At 38.2% G+C, this 15233-nt stretch overlaps 1 protein-coding gene across 2 annotated transcripts in view; it reads left to right on the plus strand.

Annotated features, from left to right (window-relative positions):
• Nucleotides 1–15233, plus strand: part of LOC135212026 (lactosylceramide 4-alpha-galactosyltransferase-like) — a 69985-nt gene that overhangs the window by 37773 nt on the left and 16979 nt on the right. Inside the window, exon 1 of one of the 2 annotated variants that reach the window (XM_064245321.1) lies at nucleotides 11511–11622. The exons of the other annotated variant lie outside the window; for it this stretch is intronic. The gene's annotated coding sequence lies outside the window, so the exon portion shown is untranslated. Of the gene's footprint in view, nucleotides 1–11510; nucleotides 11623–15233 lie in introns of those variants that run through there. 2 annotated transcript variants of the gene reach the window in all.

Raw genomic sequence — 15233 nt, forward strand, 5'->3', positions numbered from 1 at the left:
AACATTTCCATGCCAAAGAAAGCCTTTAGAACAAATGCAACCCCACACAAGGACAGTTGGTACTACAACTCTAGAATCAAAGAAATGAACTCTAGAGTAAACAGAATAAGGAAAATATTCAGAAGGAATCCCACCGACGAGTTGCACACGATCCTAAGAGAAGTCGTAAACCACGCAGCCCAAACTGCTAAGGAGGTTAAGCAGGAAACCTGGCTAAAATGGTGCTCAGAAACCACTCGAATGACGCCCATTGCAAAGATGTTCAAGTGGTTCAACAAGGTATCAGGAAAGACCAGGCCAACACAGGCACACCATCCCAACCCTCTAGCTGAAGCAAACAGACTAGCACAACACTTTGCAGACAGAACCAAATCAATTCACCTACCACCAGTCACACGAGAAAGACAAGTGGCACTCAATCCTGGAAGGTGGAGAATCATCAATACAGCCTGCAGCAATTCTGATGACACGGACCACACCATTCACAATGAAAGAACTTGACAAAGCCCTCCAAAAGGGAACAACACAGCACCAGGAGCAGACATGATTACATATAGCATGTTAAAAAAACATGGGAAACGCAGCAAAGACAGTGCATCTCCACATAATAAACAGAACGTACACAGAGCAGATCAGACCCACACAATGGAACCAACAAAACACACAACCAATTCCCAAACCAAAGGAGCCCAACGCTACAGACCCATCTCTCTCATCAGCTGCACAGTAAAAAACACGCAGAGAGAAATGGTGTTAAACAGACTGCTGTGGAAAACAGGGCCCTTACACCACCGCTTATATGCCTACAAAGAGGGGATAGGCACACAGGAATGTCTAGCGAAGAATGTGATGGCCACAATAAATAACAAGAAAGCAATCGTAGTATTTCTCGACCTAGAAAAAGCCTACGAACTTGCAAGTGCAGCTGCTATCTGGCAGCCTTAGCCAACAAGACGGTTAAAGGCAACCTTCTAGCATGGACCAAAAGATACATGCAAAACAGACAAGCCAGAGTTACCTTTCAAGGAGCAACCTCCGAATTCCTCAGTCTGGAAAATGGAACACCTCAAGGAGGAATACTCAGCCCCTTCCTCTTCAATATACTAATGGAGAAATTAGCCAACAGCAAACTTCCCAAATGGAGTTGAAATTTTCATATATGCAGATGATGTGTGCTTGGTCAGCACAGACAGGCATAGAGCCCACCAAACACATGCAAATCGCGATAACACAGATTGAAAACAAATGTCACAGTCCTAGGACTAAAAATAAACACGGCAAAAAACCAAGGCAATGGCAATCAAAAATACAATACAGACCTGAACCCAATACAACTCATGGGAGAAACCCATCGAATGGGTAGACAACTTCATGTACCTAGGAGTCAACATCAACATACAGCTCTCACCACACAAAGAAATAGAAACACTTAAACAAAAGATCAAATGCAGACAAAAACGCCATGAAAAGAATCACCTCGCTAAGGCAGGGAGCCGTATACCATGCCCTCAGAATTTTCTACATACAGACAATAAGATCAAACAGTAGAGTATGCCGCACCAGTCCTCACTAATCTCACAAGCACTGAACAAAAAGTTTTGAGGTAATCCAAAACAATGCCTTAAGACTCATTACAGGAGCACCAATGTGGACCAACCTATGCATCCTGAGACATGAAACAAAACTACAATCTCTGACTCATAGGATAGATCAGAGAAACACATCCATCCTGCTAAAAACCTTAAAAAATGACAGAGACTGTCCACTCAAAAAGGAGATCAGGAAATGCATTAATCTCCATGAAGAGCTAGACCCTCCCAAAACATATGCTGGAGACCTTCTAGATACACTGAGAAGAGTAGGCATGCAAAATCAGCTGCAGCCATCAGGGAAGACACCCCTTCAGTGAATACACAGAATCAGCACCCTGGGAACCAGAACCTTTTAACACAAACTACAATTCTTCCAGCAAGCAAGGAAGCATGCACACCCAACAGTTAAAGCAAGCAGCACAAGAAGCAATACAGTTGACAACCGCCACAAACATATACTTTACAGATGGATTCTAGACCTCAGCGTCCAGCGGCAGCAGCAGGGGTCTACTCAACAACACTCAAAGGAAGCTGGAGGCTCTCCGACAATGCCTCCACACTACAGACAGAGCTGATAGCTATCGCCAAAGCACTAGAAGACTCCCACACAGACTGGGCAACACTACAATACACACCGACTCGAAAGGAGCAATACAAGCCATCACAAAAGGCAAAGCAAAGGAAAATATCAAACTCCTAACGAGCATATGGGCACTGGCAAAACTCCATCAAAGCAGAAACAGACAAATAACTCTCAACTGGATACCCGAGCCATGTTGGAATACAAGGAAATGAGGAAGCTGATTCCCTGGCAAAAAGCGGGCGGGCTACACATAAACAATGTCAACATCAAAATAAACCTCTCACTAACCCAACTAAAAAGCATAGCAGCAGCATACTGCCAAAACACAGGAGGAAAGCAAAATTAGGAGAGCCATCTTCGGAGGCTCAAGACTGCAAAATGGTATGCAGAGCACCACACAACTTCAACCACACAGCATACCGAAGAACATGACACGAGCACTAGCGGTAATAATACACCGTCTAAGGTTTGGATACCAATGCACATGGCAAAAAAAATAGAAAACAACCCTAAACCATGTAAATACTGCGAAACAAATACAGAAGAACCACTGGAACACTATATATTTACACTGCCCAGAAACACAACAACTAAGACAAAGTCATGAAGGAGATCAACAATCAGTCACTCAAATAACAAGACACATCCTAAACAACACCCAACAGCTTACAGGCTTCCTATGCTCCTACCCACCACCAAGGTAGGTGCAAAACACTCCTAAATAGCGGAATCTCGGGGACATCAGTCAAGACCCCTCACACCCCCTGCCATCCCTATCCACTCACATACAAACCACACAACACAGAATAACAAACAATCCACCCAGTGCATGACTGACACAAAGACAGCCAACATCAACCTACATCACCAACATCCAAAAGCAAAGCCCCGACTCTGACATCCTTCATCACTACCTCACCTCATGCACAGCATTCCTTCAGCCTCGTGCATCAACACACACTACTTCCCACTCGGAATTGGAACGGAATAAGGAAAGTTTTGTGGACCTCACAAGCTAACTGACTAGCAATCTTTTTCTCAGACTCATACCCTTCCTTCTTCTCATCTGTTGGCCTCTCTGACTTGCCAACACTCACTACTATAGCACTTTTCCTACCACTGAAGGGCACCTTAGGGTTTAAAAAGGTGGCACAAACCTTACCCATCAAAAGTTTCTTTCAATATCACATTCATCAATCACACATTATCACCAAATAAAAAAAAAAAAAACCATATCCTACCATTACCACCTTCTCACCATCCTGAGTTACGGGCTGCTCTGTGAGCAAGAGCCCGTCTGACACAAGGTCAGCTAAATCAAAACAACAAACAACAGTAAATAAATCATCAGTACCCAGCTACCTGTCTTAATCTCTGGTCCTCACACCATCAACTGTTGACTTTCATCTGTGATCTTGTGGATCTTGTCTTCCAGCTGCCGATTTTCCCTCTTTTCTTGGTCGTTCTCCCTCTTCAGGAACAACGTGTCAGCTTCGAGCGAGTAGGCCCTTTCTTGCCAGGCCTGCTGTTGCCTTTCTTGCCAGGCCTGCTGTTGCAACACCTCCGGAGCGATATGGATCACACCGTCACACGAGTGTTCTTCCCTTCCGGCCGCATTCTGAATCTCTTCATTGTTGTCGAGCCTCTGTTGCAGCTGAAGAATTATCCTGTCCAAGTTCACCTGCTGCTCTCTCTGGCACTGGATGGTGTCTTGCCAAGCCGCAATTCTCCCTTCAGTTCTTTCTCCTTGGGCTGTTCAACTCCATCAACAGTAGTCAGGAAGAACCTCGCCAGTGAATAGGCAGCCACAATAAACAAGATGACTATTCCTGCGTTAGACTTCTCTCCGTATTTCGAACAATATCTGGACATACCCAGTTCACATACCCTCCTCTCATTCTCTCTCGATTTTTCGTTGATTTTCTATATTCTACGAGAGATATTTCGATTTATCAAAATATAGCAGGAAATATTCTGAACATTTTTTTAACTCTCTTGTTTCTTGGTGTAATAAATTGCTGAAATATCTCTCTCACTCTCAGGGATTTTTTTGCAGTACGTATCTCTCTCTCCCTCTCTCTCTCTCTCTCTCTCCATGCGGGATTTTTTGTTAATCTTATCTGTTAAAATAAATTTGGGGATTTTCCTTTATTTACCTTTTTGTCTATAAGAAAAACAATACTACCTACAGGCAGGCAATTGCAAGTTAGGGGGAAAATGGCCATTTTTTTTAAGGCAAGTTGAATTTTTATTGAATTTTACAGGATAACTAATTAAAAGATACAATTCTAAACGAATTAGCCGAAACATTAAGAGAAATATATATATATATATATATATATATATATATATATATATAATATATATATATATATATATATATAATATATATACGTATGTGTATTATATATATAAGCATTTTCAAAAACTATAGGTAAGTTTTAAGATTTTAAATGTATATCAAATGGATACAAAGAAAAGATGAACTGAAATTTAATTATATTACATTTTGTCTGACATAAAAGTGAAAAAATATATAAAGGAGTACAATTTTATTAGAACATAACTCATTCGTAAACTGAAATGCAATATGAAAACAAAGTAGAAAACACTAACATCCCTATTCCTATTTAAGGCGAAAATGACACTAGCCATGACTTAGTGCGACTCGACGCGACGCGTTTGGTGTGATAGCAACCTAAGTAAGACGTTGCGTATATGTTTAATATAATATGCAGGCAGCTTTCTGAACGTAGGAAATATTTGAGACTCCTGGTAACACAATAAAAATGGGATGTAGATATGCAATTCACAATTATCTTATTATTTGAGAACATAGAAATAAGAATTGTTTTGAATGAATGCGGTTCATTAACCATTAATCACCTAGAATCTAAATTCAGTAACAGAACAAAAGTAAACACACCTTTGATTAACCACAAAGTTATTTTCCAGGGAATCCATGTTATGTTATGTGACTGGAAACTCTGTACAATTCTGTGAAGAGCGCTCAATTTGAATCACAGTAGTTTTAAAGAATGTTGTATTCCAATAAAATATGCAGCACTCCTACAGTACTGTGTAATCACACTATCATCAAATTGTTTTAAAACTGAAAATTTCATAGAGATGATGAAAATTTGAATTCCACTTTCAAGTGTTCCGCCATTGACTAATTAATTATGTAATATACTACTGGGTGTTTCGTAATTAGAGCCCCCCCCCTAACTCCACAGAACAATGTCCTGGGTCCTGAATCAAATATTGGTGCAAATACAATAGAAGCTCAACTTCTCACTGCATAAAGAAAACATAATTTCAGGTCTATTTTAAATGTATTATGATGTAAACTGATATTACAATAGTAAATTCACATTACCAGTGCATCTGATGTCTAGGCCAGTCCCTTACGACGTTCCTGATTGGCTGTTGATAAGCCAATCACGGAGCTGGAAACTCTGTCTCTCTCAAGAGTTCACATAGGCAGGATGTATGTTCCACCTCTCATGAGGGATACGTCTTTCAAAAGCATCCCTCAGAAGTGGAACATACATCCTGCCTATGTGAACGCTCCAGCCCTGTCATTGGCTTATCAACAGCCAATTAGGAGCATCTTAAGGGACTGGCCTAGACATCAAATGCACGGCTGATGTGAATCTACTATAGATTGAATAATGTGCACTACTAATTTTACTTCAACATAAATGTCATAGATGACATGATAATGGATTGGCGATCTGGGAAGATATAATACTTAGTCCGCATAATTATGGTTGCCACTTGATCTTTACGAGTTTTGCAGAGATGCAGGTATATATAATATTATAAGTTTCATTGTCTATGAAACGCAAGCTCCAAAGATATATTTTTGAAACTCTGGACATTACCTTTGTACATAGCAAATTAATTAATTCTGGCATTGAAAATCCCTCGTTGAAAACATTGAGTATCGCACTTGTTTAGCGTATTACCTACTAGCGATAAAAACTGTATGCCCATAGGAGATTGTGGAGGTAATTGATCATTTGTTTACTGCACCTATTCGTAGGATATGATGATCATGAACTTCGCACATAGGGATTTGAACGATGTATATGAATTTCGCTATACTTAAGGTACATTACTAAATATATATACACACATAAACATACATATATGTATATATACACATATACATGTATATATACATATATGTATGTTATATATATATATATATATATATATATATATATATATATATATATATATATGTAGATATACAAATACATATACACACATACGTATACATATATATGTATACTTTATATATAAACATACATACATACTCATACGTACATATATATATATATATATATATATATATATATATATATATATATATATATATATATATATATATATATATATATACATGAGAAGTATTATTTTTTCCTATTTTTTTTTTTCCAGATATATTTACAGAAGTTTGTAATAGGCATAACAGCATTTATGTATCGGTATATAACTCATTAAATCATATAGGAAATAATTTTATAATACATTAACAGATTGATGTACATTAATCATATCACCGTCATATTCTGATAAAGAGTCTTATCTTTTATAATTTTGTATTTGAATGGGAAATTGTTTAAAAGTAAAAAAATATTGCAATTTGTATATGATAAAATTACATGAATGCGCCATGAAGAAATTGCTGCTGAAAATGCAGATGTGGAATCCGCATTGGCATACAAACTTGGATAGCTGCCCCGTAGACTTTTTATTCCGCATAGTGAACAAAAATTCCGCACGTTCGGCAACACTGATGTGTACTGGTAGCGCACCAGTTTATTTCCAGCCAATCATAGAGCTCGCGCTTCGGTGTGACGTCACCTGTGGTGGGCGGAGTTAGCAGTCAGCATAACGAACACCATTTCTAGTGAAATTTAACCCCTTTAAAAACATTATGTATATACTTTCCAGATATTTAACAAAATGTATATTGCACCAGTCATCGACTACCCCAATGTTCAATAGTGAAAACAAAATTTGCAATGGAAAGAGAGTCAACCAGCTTACTTTTCTTGATTTATTTGTAAAGAAAGACTCAGAAATAGATATACCATTAGCTAAAGAGCCCAACCTTACCTTACAGGATTCAGCGTGGATTTCCTTTCTTAAGTGCTTGGTTTGAAAAAAAATCAGAAATATTACCACGACTCTTGCATTTTACATCCAAGTATAGTGCATCGCTAAGGAAATAATATCTAACATCCATACTTTTTTTTTCCTAAATGAACATATTGCATCATTCTCGACTCCCTTAATGCATAAAAAGTAATATTTACTACGGAAACAGGCAAAAAGAAGTTTTACATTTTGCATGGTGGGTATTATAGAAAGATTCACACACAAACACACACCCACACACACACATATATAATATTATATATCACAATATAGATAATATATAATAATATTATATATTATATATATATATAATATAAGATATATAATATATATTTACACGGTTCAGCGTGAATTTCTCAAGTGTTTGTTATGAAAAATATGAGAGGAATACTGTCATGATTGTTATCTACAAAGCTTACCATTAAAACATAACTAACTATAAGCTTTTCTAAGGATATAAGTTTTATTTTTACTTTCATTTTTTAACCAAATAAAAGTACTGCGAGGGCAACCTGATATATATATATAATATATATATAAATATATATATATATATATATATATATATATATATATATATATATATATATATATATATATTTCCCATATATGTAATCAGTGATTGGATCCATGCGATTTAGCATTTGCAACTTGTGGGCGTTTGTTTCGTCGTCCTTTTCAATGGGAGCTGAACCTCCTGGTCTGTCAAATACTTTTCTAGCAAATAGGAGGTGTCTGTTGTACTTTGGTTAAAGCCTGTGTGGTGACGTGATTTCCAAAAGGATCGACGACGACTTGAGCTAAAGGTTTTACAACAGGACTCCTATCAAATAGTGGCGTGGTTGGTAGGGTGTTTGGTTCCCACCTCGGTGGTCGCGGGTTCGATTCTCGGCCATTCCATTGAGGAGTGAGAGATAGAAGTTCACCCTCGACGTGGTTCGGAAGTCACGTAAAGCCGCTGGTCCCGTTGCTGAATAACCACTGGTTCCATGCAACGTAAAAAACACCATACAAACAAACAAATAGTGGTGGAGTCCCAAACAAACAGCAGCTTGAGCATAATGGAAAATCCTCAAAATCGCATTCATCTCGGTATCTACACTTTTATACTGCTTTTTGATGACATTCTATTTTATCTCTATTATTTAATATCTGTCCCTATGTCTCGGTTGTAAGACAACGCTTTTTCCCTATTTCATTGTAACCAATCATCAAGTAGCGTTGTTCTACTTTCCGTCTGATAGAGCGTTCCGCGGCCTTTTCGCCGATGTATAGCACATGCAATTCCATTACAGTAGTACCTCGAGATACGAAATTAATCCGTTCCGAGGCGGCCTTCGTATAATGAGTTTTTCGTATCTTGGAACCCATTTTACATGTAAAATGGCTAATCTGTTCCAAGCCCTCCAAAAACACCCCATTAAATTTCATAATAAAGCTAAATTGACCTATAAACAATGAAATACTACAACAATTTGGACCATTCAATACCTAAATTAAAAAGAATAAAAATCCAAACCTGTAAATAAAGTGTATATTAGTGTACAAGAAATATTATTACTGTAACGTAAAATGTCGAGCTTACCTGTTTCGCCCAAGTGTAGGCTATCTCCGAAAGTGGCGACAGAGGAGGAGGAGGAGGACAAACGGCAGGTAGTACACTTAACCTTTACGAAAACACCTAAAAAAATGTCAAAAAAACAAACTAAACTTTACAAACACATTAACAAAACTGTAACACTTAACTTTACAAAAAAACTTAAAATAAAATTTTATATTGTCTTTTTTTTATTTTTACATTTCGTTTTACTTTTTTATAGTTTACGTAATTTCAATTTCTTCACCACCGAATGGATGCCAATCCGTTTACGGAATTTTTCGAACCACCCTGAGAAGCCTTGAACTCTGGGGGTTGCCGTCGATGTCCCTCTCCGCCGTCGTCTTTGGCTTGGGCAATCAAATCGCCGAAAATAGCTCTGGCCTTCTGGCAGATTGCCGTCTCGGTTATCGTATCGCCATCGATTTCTTTGTCCTCGATCCATACAAGAAGCAGCCTTTCCATTTCATTATGCACATGGCTCCTCTTGTTGGACAAAAATAGTGACGCCCTTGGAAGGTGTAGCTGCTTTGATGGCTTCCTTCTGCTTAAGGATGGTGCCTATCGTAGAGCGTATTTTGGCCGTATTCCTTAGCGATCACACTCAACAGCAAGCCAGCTTCATACTTTTTTATTATCTCCATTTTTGTCTCCATAGAAAGCATTCTCTTCTTTCTGTGAACTTCAGCAACTTTCTTGGGACCCATGACTCTATGTACTGTACGTAATTAAGTTACGTTCTCACAACACGATAAAGTAGCACAACACGATAATATGTACGTACTGCAACGAAATCACTAACGAATTTACGTTACTAAACGAAATCGTTGGAGTGAACGAATGCCGATTGCGTACGGTAAAGTTTCGGGTGCGAAGTGGCCGAGGTAAAGCACGCCAACACGTAGTACGTATGTATAGAAGATGCATGATGGGAGGGATGCTGTCCAATTAGAGAGAAGGATTCATGCTGGCTAGCATCAGGAACCAATGGGAGAGCAGGAGGGTGGTGGCGTTAGTCACTAACTACGATGCGGCGTTGCGGCGCGAGTTTCAAAAAATTGTTATGGGGCGAATCTCGGACTTTCAGAAACCTTTCGTATCTTGAAAACTTTTCGTATGTAGAGCAGTAAAATTTCGTCTTTGCTTTCATAACTTGGATTTTTCGTAAGTTGAGCCTTTCGTATCTCGAGGTACTACTGTATTTGTACACTTTATTATATCTAAATGAATGTCTGTAAGAAAACACAAATTTACCGTCTCAGAGTCATTTCTGTTTGTGGTGCGAGACTGCACTACATATCCGTCCGCACCTGTCTATGTCAACTCAGTTTGTCTGTAAATAAATCATCAGTATCCCAGCTACCTGTCTTAATCTCTGGTCCTCACACGGTCATCACTATTTAAAGGGGTTAAATTCCTTAGGCTTACACTTTGATTTTGACGAATCAAAATAATACGGATAAAAAATAACTGATTTGATGAAGGAAGCGGAATATGCAGGTTATCTAGTGGTGGCAACAGTGCATGATTTAAGGTCCTGCAATCTTAGGTTGAGGAAAAAAATCGGGATTGACCCTTTATGTAAGAAAACGAATATATTCATAACCCATGTGCAGACAGACAAATATTTATTTTTGTAGATGCTCCACGTGTATTCAAATTACCCATGAAGCGCCTCGGTGGCGTGATCGGTATGGTCTTGGCCTGCCACCTCGGTGACCGCGAGTTCGATTCTCGGGCATTCCACTGAGGAGTTAGAGATGTGTATTTCTGGTGATAGAAGTTCACTCTCGACGTGGTTCGGAAGTCACGTAAAGCCGTTGGTCCCGTTGCTGAATAACCACTGGTTCCATGCAACGTAAAAACACCATACAAACAAACAAATTAGTCTTGAATGACCTCCTAGATCCAGGGCTCATGTTGTCCAACGGAATAGAATTTCAGATCCTCCGTTTAGCAAAATGGCGATGAAATGTAAAACAGAGTATGGACTGGCTTAGACTAGTTCAGTGGTCAGAACTGCAGCATGTAAAATATGCTAAAAGTTGCTGTTAAGAAGTCGCTGTTATGCTCTCAATTTGATATGAATTATTCATCTATGAATGACGACAATACTAATCAATGTGCTTAGGTGTAAATTTGGAGTATGAGGCAAGTGTTGTGGATTTCTTGAAAAATATTAAAAGCAAAGTAATAGGAGAAAATTATTGTTTTATACTGTGTGCGTTTCAGTTCAAAATTAGTCATGATCTTTACCCAATGTGTCGCGAATTCAAATACTAAGTAAAAATTAGACTAAATACGTAACTATTATTCGTTTATATGTAAAGGTATGTGTAATGTATTCTGCAGAGAAAACAGAGTATACAATTTATAGGATAGTTTGCAATCTTCCTGAAAAGCGTACATGCAACTTTACATATCACCTAATTAAGGAGAAGTGACGCAGATAACAAATTTCCATGTTAACTAACGATTGGTGAATGACCACCACACTTCGAGAGAGAGAGAGAGAGAGAGAGAGAGAGAGAGAGAGAGATCGTAAATATTCATTATAGCTAACTACCCGGGAGTGACATGAGAATCTGCACAACTTTGCCATTTAAGCGAGAGCCAAACCAAGAGACGCTCCCAACTCTTCTGCGCGTCACACATTTTTCAAAGTTCTGGATATAAAGGTAAGTGTATGAAACTACTCGCACAAGCGTTGCTGACAAAAGAAAAATAAATATTCATCACATGGGTGAACCCCCTTTGCATCAAGTAAAATGAATCACAATATATAAACTTCATATTAAAGAACAACCTTCACTGGTGCATTTATGAAAACCTAGCGGTGCAGGACTTTTTGGAAAGAATACCATATTTGCTAAAAGCAACGAGCACTAAATCCACGTTGCACTGGTAGAAACAGAAGATGACTGCGGTCTTTGCCAGAAGTGTTTAAAAATTTACTTAAGGTGGAAAGTTGCATCAGTGTTTTGAGGTGATTTTCTTACGTGGAGAGAGTGAAGAAGAGTAGGCTGGTGGTAAGTTATGGCAAGAAGAAAGACGCAGAGAAAGTGCTCAATACACGGACGCCAAGAGAGTCTGGTGAGAACTTCAAGGTCCAAAAGGCGCGCAAATTCATGAGTCTAGTGGTTCGGTGCTGGAAAGAACAGTTCTGCGAGTTCCTGAGAGTGTGTACTTGTAATTTTGTTTGATGTTGCAGATAACGAGGAAGTTTTCTACAATCTGGATTCGTCCTTGATTAGGCAATTACGGAAGTTATATGCCAGGGGATGTATTTAAGTTTTCTCCTACCATGGAAAGTGGCCATATATATATATATATATATATATTATATATATATATTATATATATAATATATATATATATTATATATATATGTGTGTGTGTGTGTGTGTGTGTATGTATGTGTGTGTGTAGACCAAGGGCAGATGGAAAAGCGCACGAACAATTAATTCTATTTATTGTGGCCGACGGCATTTCGCAATAATCCATTGTATCTTCAAGGCTGCAAAATGACACGTATAATTTTGTTTCATAAAAAGGAACGTCACTACATAAAATCAAAATAATTTTTATTTTTTAAAAAATACATTTCTTAAAATACTTTAACACAAACCTAACCAGTACATGGCTAAAAAGTGACTCAACACTAAAAGGTAAAACTAGCTAGATGTAAACAGAACAGTAGAAAAAAAAGCAAAGGTGTGGGAGACATCTGGGCATTTAACGAGGGAACGAATTCTTTAATGAAAATGGACTCTAAAAAGTCGTAAGCTCGTCCTCGTGTTGGGTTGAGGCTATTACTAGGACCCGCGATCGAGTATATCGCCCGGCCGTCCTTCATTTGTTTGTTAATTTGGCTCCATGCTTAGCAGTGATAAGCGTTTCCAAACCGTGAGGACATCGAGGCATCGAGAAGTTATGAGAACATTGTGACTAGTAAAAATTATGACCGTATCCGGTATAAAGCGACAAGTAGATTCTAAATATTCGTATCTTATATATAACTACTTTTCCATAGCAGAAGAAAAGTCTAAATTCAGCCAGTGGCACATAACCTCTGGTACACACACACACATTTATATTATATATATATATATATATATATATATATATATATATATATATATATATATATATATATATATATATATATATGTGTGTGTGTGTGTGTGTGTGTGTAATGGTTATACATTACACATCTTGAAGGGGCTGGAAGATGCATGAGCATTTATTATTCCTACGTAGACCAATTTAACACCATAAAAGTAATACAAATCAAACTGAAATGAATATTTACAACTAATACATCAGTTTATGAATAATTTTCTAACCACATGCAGAAATATTAAAAAATGAAAAATAATAAAGACGGCACACTTGATTCATACGTAAAAACCGAGTTGAAATGAGCACATGTCAAGAGAATATCCACTCACGTAATGCATGTTATACCTACGTAACTATCACAAGAGGTGATTGGGTAACTGAGGTAACAAGATAACAATACCGGGAGACGATCTGCAAGTTTCATAAAAATGTACCTTGAAGACACTGGGGGTAAATATTTCCTACAATTTACAGTTTTGCTTTAGCAAGCAACCGAGTGAATATTCAAAACCCGCCAACAAATCTTGTCAGAGGTGACCAGCAGATTCTATGAATAAATCACCATAACATGCTTAATGTGGTTTTTGACAAATGAAATAACATGAAGAGTTGAATGGTCATTATGAGGAAGAATGTAAACACGCAATAATAATTGATAATAAAAACGCTACATAATATCGAGAAATTCAGAAACAATATGGATTCTTTAGGTAGCCAAACCTAATTTCATCCATACGTGCAACAAAAAACCTTCCCTGGGGAAAAACTTTCCTATGACTGTTAATGAATTCTGGTGTTTGAATACTGAGCACTTGCGATCCCTATTAAACCCGAGGTTTGACAGGAATACTTTTTAAAACTACTCAGGCTAGAGGGCTGCAAATTGTTATGTTGATCATCCACCCTCCAATCATCAAACATACCAAATTGCAGCCCTCTAGCCTCAGTAGTTTTTATTTTATTTAAGGTTAGAGTTAGCCATAAAGGTGCGTCAAGTTTCATAGGCTGCGGCTGAGTTTTATGGGTCACAGCTGAGTTTCATACAGCACTATATGCTTTACAGAAAACTCGATTGAAGTTTCTTCGGCGCCTTTTTTACTTGCTTTGCCATTCCCGTTTGGTATTTTCTTAAAACTTCTCTTCGATGAATCTCCCATCCCGCTCTTCTCCTCACAGCACCTCTTAACAAATGATAAATCAACATCAGGGATGGATGAAGATTAAGAATGTCAATTCTTAACAAGTCCTGGAAGACCACTGAGCAGTGTTCATATGTTTTGTGGGATCTTATTTGGGCAATCTTTTTATTTTAAAACATACATAGTACTATGAAAATCTACCCATGTGCAGTATTCGTGTGAGCTTACACACACTGCAGTGTGCTGATTATGTATGAGAGCGCGCGAAAAGTGTGGGTGTGTGTGTGAGAGAGAGAGATCGTGTTTTTAAAAAATGCAATAACCGTCATGATACAAGGCAAGAAACGACCTTAATTGCCACACCTGCGTTACAGTAACACCTGCTTGAATACTAGGTTTCGTCTTCGCCGAGAAGTGAAAAGGAAAAGCACCACCGGCTGATGGACTGTAATGAGAACAAAGGGCTCACCCTCGTACTAGAGAAAAAGTCCAAACAGAATGTCTGCTGGCTCATCATGTGTATGCAGTTGCCTCTCCGTCAAGAAAAATGACACCGATTTTCTCTTTAAGCCCTCTAAGGCCTAAGCTTCCTTTATGCTGGGATGCAGTCAGACATACCCCAGAAGCAAGTATAGGCAGCGGAATGCATAATCTATAATGTCTCTCCCTTCCCACATACTTCTAGATGGGGAGAGTTGCAAGTACAGCTAGAACTCTGGAGAAACTTCTTTTGGTTACCTGGCTTCAACGCAACAGTGTTTTCTGTACAGTGATAAAGCTGTATAATGCTTTCAGGTGGTGGTCTGTCCTATAGCGTTGCCAGACGCACGATTATGGCTAACTTTAACCTTAAAATAAAATTACTGAGCCTAGAGTGCTACAGCATATCATTTTGCAGCCCTCCAGTCTCAGTAGCTTTTAAGATCTGAGGACAGAAAGAAAAAGTGCGGACGGACAGACGACGCCATCTCAATAGTTTCCTTTTACAGGAATCTACAATCATTTCAGGTGGGAGGCAGAGCATTAAG

The sequence above is a fragment of the Macrobrachium nipponense genome, chromosome 40 (assembly GCF_015104395.2).
Source record: "Macrobrachium nipponense isolate FS-2020 chromosome 40, ASM1510439v2, whole genome shotgun sequence".
Lineage (NCBI taxonomy): Eukaryota > Metazoa > Arthropoda > Malacostraca > Decapoda > Palaemonidae > Macrobrachium > Macrobrachium nipponense.